Below are 8,965 nucleotides of genomic sequence, written 5' to 3'. Positions count from 1 at the left end.
ACACACTGTCTCACTCTCTCTCCTCACACACTGTCTCACTCTCTCCTCACACACGTTTTCTCTCTATCTCCTCAACAGTCTCACTCTCACTCTCTCCTCACACACTGTCTCACTCTTTCTCCTCACACACTGTCTCTCTCTCTCCTCACACACTGTCTCTCTCTCCCTTCGCACACTGTCTCACTCTCTCCTCACACAATGTCTCACTCTCTCCCCTCACACAATATCTTTCTCCCTCTCTCTCCTCACACACTGTCTCACTCTCTCCCCTCTTCACTGTCTCACTCTCTCTCCTCGCACACTGTCTCTCTCTCCTCACACAGTCTCACTCTCTCTCCTCACACACTGTCTCTCTCTCTCTCTGTCCTCACACGCTGTCTCACTCTCTCCTCGCACACTGACTCACTCTATCTCTTAACACTGTCTCACTCTCTCTCCTCTCACACACTGTCTAACTCTCTCTCCTCACACACTCTCAATCCCTCTCCTCACACTCTGTCTCTCTCCTCACACACTGTCTCACTCTCTCACCTCACACACTGTCTCACTCTCTCCTCACACACTGTCTCTCTCTCTCTCCTCACACGCTGTCTCACTCTCTCCTCACACACTGTCTCACTCTCCCCTCAGACACTGTCTCACTCTCTCCTCGCACACTGTCTCACTCTCTCTCTCCTCACACACTGTCTCACTCTCTCCTCACACACTGTCTCACTCTCTCTCCTCACTCACTGTCTCACTATCCTCACACACTGTCTCACTCTCTCCTCACACACTGTCTCACTCTCTCTCCTCACACACGGTCTCACTGTCTCTCCTCACACACTGTCTCACTCTCTCCTCACACACTGTCTCACTGTCTCTCCTCACACACTATCTCACTCTCCCCCCTCACACAGTCTCACTATCTCTCCCCTCACACAGTGCCTCACTCTCTCCCCTCACACCATGTCTCACTCTCTCCTCACACACTGTCTCTCTCTCTCTCCTCACACTGTCTCTCTCTCTCTCCTCAGGCTCTGTCTCATCAAACACTGTCTCTCTCTCTCCTCACAAACTGTCTGAATCTCTCTCCTCGCACACTGTCTCTCTCTCCTCACAGACTGTCTCACTCTCTCTCCTCACACACTGTCTCACTCTCTCCCCTCACACACTGTCTCACTCTCTCTCTCCTCACACTCTGTCTAACTCTCTCCTCACACTCTGTCTCACTCTCTCCTCACACTCTGTCTCACTCCCACTCTCCTCACACTCTGTCTCACTCTCTCCTCACACTCTGTCTCACTCTCTCCTCACACCCTGTCTCACTCTCCCCTCACACACTGTCTCACTCTCTCCTCACACACTGTCTAACTCTCTCTCCTCACTCACTTTCTCACTCTCTCCCCTCACACACTATCTCTCTCTCTCTCCTCGCACACTGTCTCTCTCTCTCCTCACACACTGTCTCTCTCTCTCCTCACACACTGTCTCACTCTCCCCTCACACACTGTCTCACTCTCTCCTCACACACTGTCTCACTCTCTCCTCACACAATGTCTCACTCTCTCTCCTCACACACTCACTCTCTCTCCTCACACACTGTCTCACTCTCTCCTCACACACTGTCTCACTGTCTCTCCTCACACACTATCTCACTCGCTCTCCTCACACTGTCTCACTCTCTCTCCCCTCACACAATACCTCACTCTCTCTCCTCACACACTGTCTCACTGTCTCCCCTCACACAATGTCTCACTCTCTCCTCACACACTGTCTCACTCTCTCCTCACACACTGTCTCACTCTCTCTCCTCACACACTGTCTCACTGTCTCTCCTCACACACTGTCTCACTCTCTCCTCACACACTGTCTCACTGTCTCTCCTCACACACTATCTCACTCTCTCTCCTCACACACTGTCTCACTCTCTCTCCCATCACACAATGCCTCACTCTCTCCCCTCACACCATCTCTCACGCTCTCCTCACACACTGTCTCTCTCTCTCCTCACACCCTATCTCACTCTCCCCTCACACACTGTCTCACTCTCTCCTCACACACTGTCTCACTCTCTCCTCACACACTGTCTCACTCTCTCTCCTCACACACTGTCTCACTGTCTCTCCTCACACACTGTCTCACTCTCTCCTCACACACTGTCTCACTATCTCTCCTCACACACTATCTCACTCTCCCTCCTCACACAGTCTCACTCTCTCTCCCCTCACACACTGCCTCACTCTCTCCCCTCACACCATGTCTCACTCTCTCCTCACACACTGTCTCTCTCTCCTCAGTCTCAGTCTCCTCAAACACTGTCTCTCTCTCTCCTCACACACTGTCTCACTGTCTCTCCTCACACACTGTCTCACTCTCTCGTCACACACTATCTCAATGTCTCTCCTCACACACTATCTCACTCTCATTATTCAGACACTGTCTCACTCTCTCTCCCCTCCCACACTGCCTCACTCTCTCCCCTCACACCATGTCTCACAGCCTCCTCACACACTGTCTCTCACTCTCCTCACACACTGTCTCACTCTGTCCTCACACTGTCTCTCTCTCTCTCCTCAGCCTCTGTCTCTCTCCTCACACACTGTCTCACTCTCTCCTCACACACTGTCTCACTCTCTCCTCACACACTGTCTCACTCTCTCCTCACACACTGTCTCACTCTCTCTCCTCACACACTGTCTCACTGGCTCTCCTCACACACTGTCTCACTCTCTCCTCACACACTGTCTCACTCTCTCCGCTCACACACTGTCTCACTCTCTCCTCACACACTGTCTCACTCTCTCCTCACACACTGTCTCACTCTCCCCGCACACACTGTCTCACTCTCTCCTCACACACTGTCTCACTCTCTCCTCACACACTGTCTCACTCTCTCTCCTCACACACTGTCTCACTGTCTCTCCTCAGACACTGTCTCACTCTCTCCTCACACACTGTCTCACTGTCTCTCCTCACACACTATCTCACTCTTTCTCCTCACACACTGTCTCACTCTCTCTCCCCTCACGCACTACCTCACTCTCTCCCCTCACACCATGCCTCTCTCTCTCCTCACACACTGTCTCACTCTCTCCTCACACTCTGTCTCTCTCTCTCTCCTCAGTCTCTGTCTCTCTCTCTCCTCAAACACTGTCTCTCTCTCCTCGCACACTGTCTCTCTCTCCTCACACACTGTCTCACTCTCTCTCCTCACACACTGTCTCACTCTCTCCTCACACACGTTTTTTCTCTATCTCCTCAACAGTCTCACTCTCACTCTCTCCTCACACACTGTCTCACTCTCTCCTCACACACTGTCTCTCTCTCCCTTCGCACACTGTCTCACTCTCTCCTCACACAATGTCTCACTCTCTCCCCTCACACAATATCTTTCTCCCTCTCTCTCCTCACACACTGTCTCACTCTCTCCCCTCTTCACTGTCTCACTCTCTCTCCTCGCACACTGTCTCTCTCTCCTCACACAGTCTCACTCTCTCTCCTCACACACTGTCTCTCTCTCTCTCTGTCCTCACACGCTGTCTCACTCTCTCCTCGCACACTGACTCACTCTATCTCTTAACACTGTCTCACTCTCTCTCCTCTCACACACTGTCTAACTCTCTCTCCTCACACACTCTCACTCTCTCTCCTCACACTCTGTGTCTCTCCTCACACACTGTCTCACTCTCTCACCTCACACACTGTCTCACTCTCTCCTCACACACTGTCTCTCTCTCTCCTCACACGCTGTCTCACTCTCTCCTCACACACTGTCTCACTCTCCCCTCACACACTGTCTCACTCTCTCCTCACACACTGTCTCACTCTCTCTCTCCTCACACACTGTCTCACTCTCTCCTCACACACTGTCTCACTCTCTCTCCTCACTCACTGTCTCACCATCCTCACACACTGTCTCACTCTCTCCTCACACACTGTCTCACTCTCTCTCCTCACACACTGTCTCACTGTCTCTCCTCACACACTGTCTCACTCTCTCCTCACACACTGTCTCACTGTCTCTCCTCACACACTATCTCACTCTCCCTCCTCACACAGTCTCACTCTCTCTCCCCTCACACAGTGCCTCACTCTCTCCCCTCACACCATGTCTCACTCTCTCCTCACACACTGTCTCTCTCTCTCTCCTCACACTGTCTCTCTCTCTCTCCTCAGGCTCTGTCTCCTCAAACACTGTCTCTCTCTCTCCTCACACACTGTCTGAATCTCTCTCCTCGCACACTGTCTCTCTCTCCTCACAGACTGTCTCACTCTCTCTCCTCACACACTGTCTCACTCTCTCCCCTCACACACTGTCTCACTCTCTCTCTCCTCACACTCTGTCTCACTCTCTCCTCACACTGTCTCACTCTCTCCTCACACTCTGTCTCACTCTCACTCTCCTCACACTCTGTCTCACTCTCTCCTCACACTCTGTCTCACTCTCTCCTCACACCCTGTCTCACTGTCCCCTCACACACTGTCTCACTCTCTCCTCACACACTGTCTCACTCTCTCTCCTCACACACTGTCTCACTCTCTCCCCTCACACACTATCTCTCTCTCTCTCCTCGCACACTGTCTCTCTCTTTCCTCACACACTGTCTCACTCTCTCCTCACACACTGTCTCACTCTCCCCTCACACACTGTCTCACTCTCTTCTCACACACTGTCTCACTCTCTCCTCACACAATGTCTCACTCTCTCTCCTCACACACTCTCACTCTCTCTCCTCACACACTGTCTCACTCTCTACTCACACAATGTCTCACTGTCTCTCCTCACACAGTATCTCACTCGCTCTCCTCACACTGTCTCACTCTCTCTCCCCTCACACAATACCTCACTCTCTCCCCTCACACCATGTCTCACTCTCTCCTCACACACTGTCTCTCTCTCTCCTCACACCCTGTCTCACTCTCCCCTCACACACTGTCTCACTCTCTCCTCACACACTGTCTCACTCTCTCTCCTCACACACTGTCTCAATCTGTCCCCTCACACACTGTCTCTCTCTCTCTCCTCGCACCATCTCTCACTCTCTCCTCACACACTGTCTCTCTCTCTCCTCACACCCTATCTCACTCTCCCCTCACACACTGTCTCACTCTCTCCTCACACACTGTCTCACTCTCTCCTCACACTGTCTGACTCTCCCCTCACACACTGTCTCACTCTCCCCTCACACACTGTCTCACTCTCTCCTCACACACTGTCTCACTCTCTCCTCACACACTGTCTCACTCTCTCTCCTCGCACACTATCTCACTCTCTCTCCCATCACACACTGCCTCACTCTCTCCCCTCACACCATGTCTCACTCTCTCCTCGCACACTGTCTCTCTCTCTCCTCACACGCTGTCTCACTCTCTCCTCACACTCTGTCTCTCTCTATCTCCTCAGTCTCTGTCTCTCTCTCCTCAAACACTGTCTCTCTCACTCCTCGCACATTGTCTCTCTCTCCTCACACACTGTCTCACTCTCTCTCCTCACACACTGTCTCACTCTCTCCTCACACAGTCTCACTCTCTACCTCGCACACTATCTCACTCTCTCTCCTCACACACTGTCTCACTCTCTCTCCCCTCACACACTGCCTCAATCTCTCCCCTCACACCATGTCTCACTCTCTCCTCACATACTCTCACTCTTTCCTCACACTCTGTCTCTCTCTCTCTCCTCACCCTCTGTCTATCTCTCCTCACACACTTTCTCACTCTCCCCTCACACACTGTCTCACTCTCCCCTCACACACTGTCTCACTCTCTCCTCACACACTGTCTCACTCTCTCCTCACACACTGTCTCACTCTCTCTCCTCACAAACTGTCTCACTGTCTCTCCTCACACACTGTCTCACTGTCTCTCCTCACACACTGTCTCACTCTCTCCTCACACACTGTCTCACTGTCTCTCCTCACACACTATCTCACTCTCTCTCCTCACACACTGTCTCACTCTCTCTCCACTCACACAATGCCTCACTCTCTCCCCTCACACCAACTCTCACTCTCTCCTCACACACTGTCTCTCTCTCTCCTCACACCCTATCTCACTCTCCCCTCACACACTGTCTCACTCTCTCCTCACACTGTCTCACTCTCTCCTCACACACTGTCTCACTCTCTCTCCTCACACACTGTCTCACTGTCTCTCCTCACACAGTGTCTTACTCTCTCCTCACACACTGTCTCACTGTCTCTCCTCACACACTATCTCACTCTCCCTCCTCACACAGTCTCACTCTCTCTCCCCTCACACACTGCCTCACTCTCTCCCCTCACACCATGTCTCACTCTCTCCTCACACACTGTCTCTCTCTCCTCACACAGTCTCACTCTCTCTCTCCTCACACACTGTCTCACTCTCTCGTCACACACTATCTCAATGTCTCTCCTCACACACTATCTCACTCTCATTATTCAGACACTGTCTCACTCTCTCTCCCCTCCCACACTGCCTCACTCTCTCCCCTCACACCATGTCTCACAGCCTCCTCACACACTGTCTCTCACTCTCCTCACACACTGTCTCACTCTGTCCTCACACTGTCTCTCTCTCTCTCCTCAGCCTCTGTCTCTCTCCTCACACACTGTCTCACTCTCTCCTCACACACTGTCTCACTCTCTCCTCACACACTGTCTCACTCTCTCCTCACACACTGTCTCACTCTCTCTCCTCACACACTGTCTCACTGGCTCTCCTCACACACTGTCTCACTCTCTCCTCACACACTGTCTCACTCTCTCCGCTCACACACTGTCTCACTCTCTCCTCACACACTGTCTCACTCTCTCCTCACACACTGTCTCACTCTCCCCGCACACACTGTCTCACTCTCTGCTCACACACTGTCTCACTCTCTCCTCACACACTGTCTCACTCTCTCTCCTCACACACTGTCTCACTGTCTCTCCTCAGACACTGTCTCACTCTCTCCTCACACACTGTCTCACTGTCTCTCCTCACACACTATCTCACTCTTTCTCCTCACACACTGTCTCACTCTCTCTCCCCTCACGCACTACCTCACTCTCTCCCCTCACACCATGCCTCTCTCTCTCCTCACACACTGTCTCACTCTCTCCTCACACTCTGTCTCTCTCTCTCTCCTCAGTCTCTGTCTCTCTCTCTCCTCAAACACTGTCTCTCTCTCCTCGCACACTGTCTCTCTCTCCTCACACACTGTCTCACTCTCTCTCCTCACACACTGTCTCACTCTCTCCTCTCACACGTTTTTTCTCTATCTCCTCAACAGTCTCACTCTCACTCTCTCCTCACACACTGTCTCACTCTCTCCTCACACACTGTCTCTCTCTCCCTTCGCACACTGTCTCACTCTCTCCTCACACAATGTCTCACTCTCTCCCCTCACACAATATCTTTCTCCCTCTCTCTCCTCACACACTGTCTCACTCTCTCCCCTCTTCACTGTCTCACTCTCTCTCCTCGCACACTGTCTCTCTCTCCTCACACAGTCTCACTCTCTCTCCTCACACACTGTCTCTCTCTCTCTCTGTCCTCACACGCTGTCTCACTCTCTCCTCGCACACTGACTCACTCTATCTCTTAACACTGTCTCACTCTCTCTCCTCTCACACACTGTCTAACTCTCTCTCCTCACACACTCTCACTCTCTCTCCTCACACTCTGTGTCTCTCCTCACACACTGTCTCACTCTCTCACCTCACACACTGTCTCACTCTCTCCTCACACAGTCTCTCTCTCTCTCCTCACACGCTGTCTCACTCTCTCCTCACACACTGTCTCACTCTCCCCTCACACACTGTCTCACTCTCTCCTCACACACTGTGTCACTCTCTCTCTCCTCACACACTGTCTCACTCTCTCCTCACACACTGTCTCACCATCCTCACACACTGTCTCACTCTCTCCTCACACACTGTCTCACTCTCTCTCCTCACACACTGTCTCACTGTCTCTCCTCACACACTGTCTCACTCTCTCCTCACACACTGTCTCACTGTCTCTCCTCACACACTATCTCACTCTCCCTCCTCACACAGTCTCACTCTCTCTCCCCTCACACAGTGCCTCACTCTCTCCCCTCACACCATGTCTCACTCTCTCCTCACACACTGTCTCTCTCTCTCTCCTCACACTGTCTCTCTCTCTCTCCTCAGGCTCTGTCTCCTCAAACACTGTCTCTCTCTCTCCTCACACACTGTCTGAATCTCTCTCCTCGCACACTGTCTCTCTCTCCTCACAGACTGTCTCACTCTCTCTCCTCACACACTGTCTCACTCTCTCCCCTCACACACTGTCTCACTCTCTCTCTCCTCACACTCTGTCTCACTCTCTCCTCACACTGTCTCACTCTCTCCTCACACTCTGTCTCACTCTCACTCTCCTCACACTCTGTCTCACTCTCTCCTCACACTCTGTCTCACTCTCTCCTCACACCCTGTCTCACTGTCCCCTCACACACTGTCTCACTCTCTCCTCACACACTGTCTCACTCTCTCTCCTCACACACTGTCTCACTCTCTCCCCTCACACACTATCTCTCTCTCTCTCCTCGCACACTGTCTCTCTCTTTCCTCACACACTGTCTCACTCTCTCCTCACACACTGTCTCACTCTCCCCTCACACACTGTCTCACTCTCTTCTCACACACTGTCTCACTCTCTCCTCACACAATGTCTCACTCTCTCTCCTCACACACTCTCACTCTCTCTCCTCACACACTGTCTCACTCTCTACTCACACACTGTCTCACTGTCTCTCCTCACACACTATCTCACTCGCTCTCCTCACACTGTCTCACTCTCTCTCCCCTCACACAATACCTCACTCTCTCCCCTCACACCATGTCTCACTCTCTCCTCACACACTGTCTCTCTCTCTCCTCACACCCTGTCTCACTCTCCCCTCACACACTGTCTCACTCTCTCCTCACACACTGTCTCACTCTCTCTCCTCACACACTGTCTCAATCTGTCCCCTCACACACTGTCTCTC

Source organism: Scyliorhinus torazame, chromosome 23 (assembly GCF_047496885.1).
Source record: "Scyliorhinus torazame isolate Kashiwa2021f chromosome 23, sScyTor2.1, whole genome shotgun sequence".
Taxonomy (NCBI): Eukaryota; Metazoa; Chordata; class Chondrichthyes; order Carcharhiniformes; family Scyliorhinidae; genus Scyliorhinus; species Scyliorhinus torazame.
The sequence above is the reverse complement of the archived record's forward strand: the minus strand, read 5'-3'. Positions refer to the sequence as shown.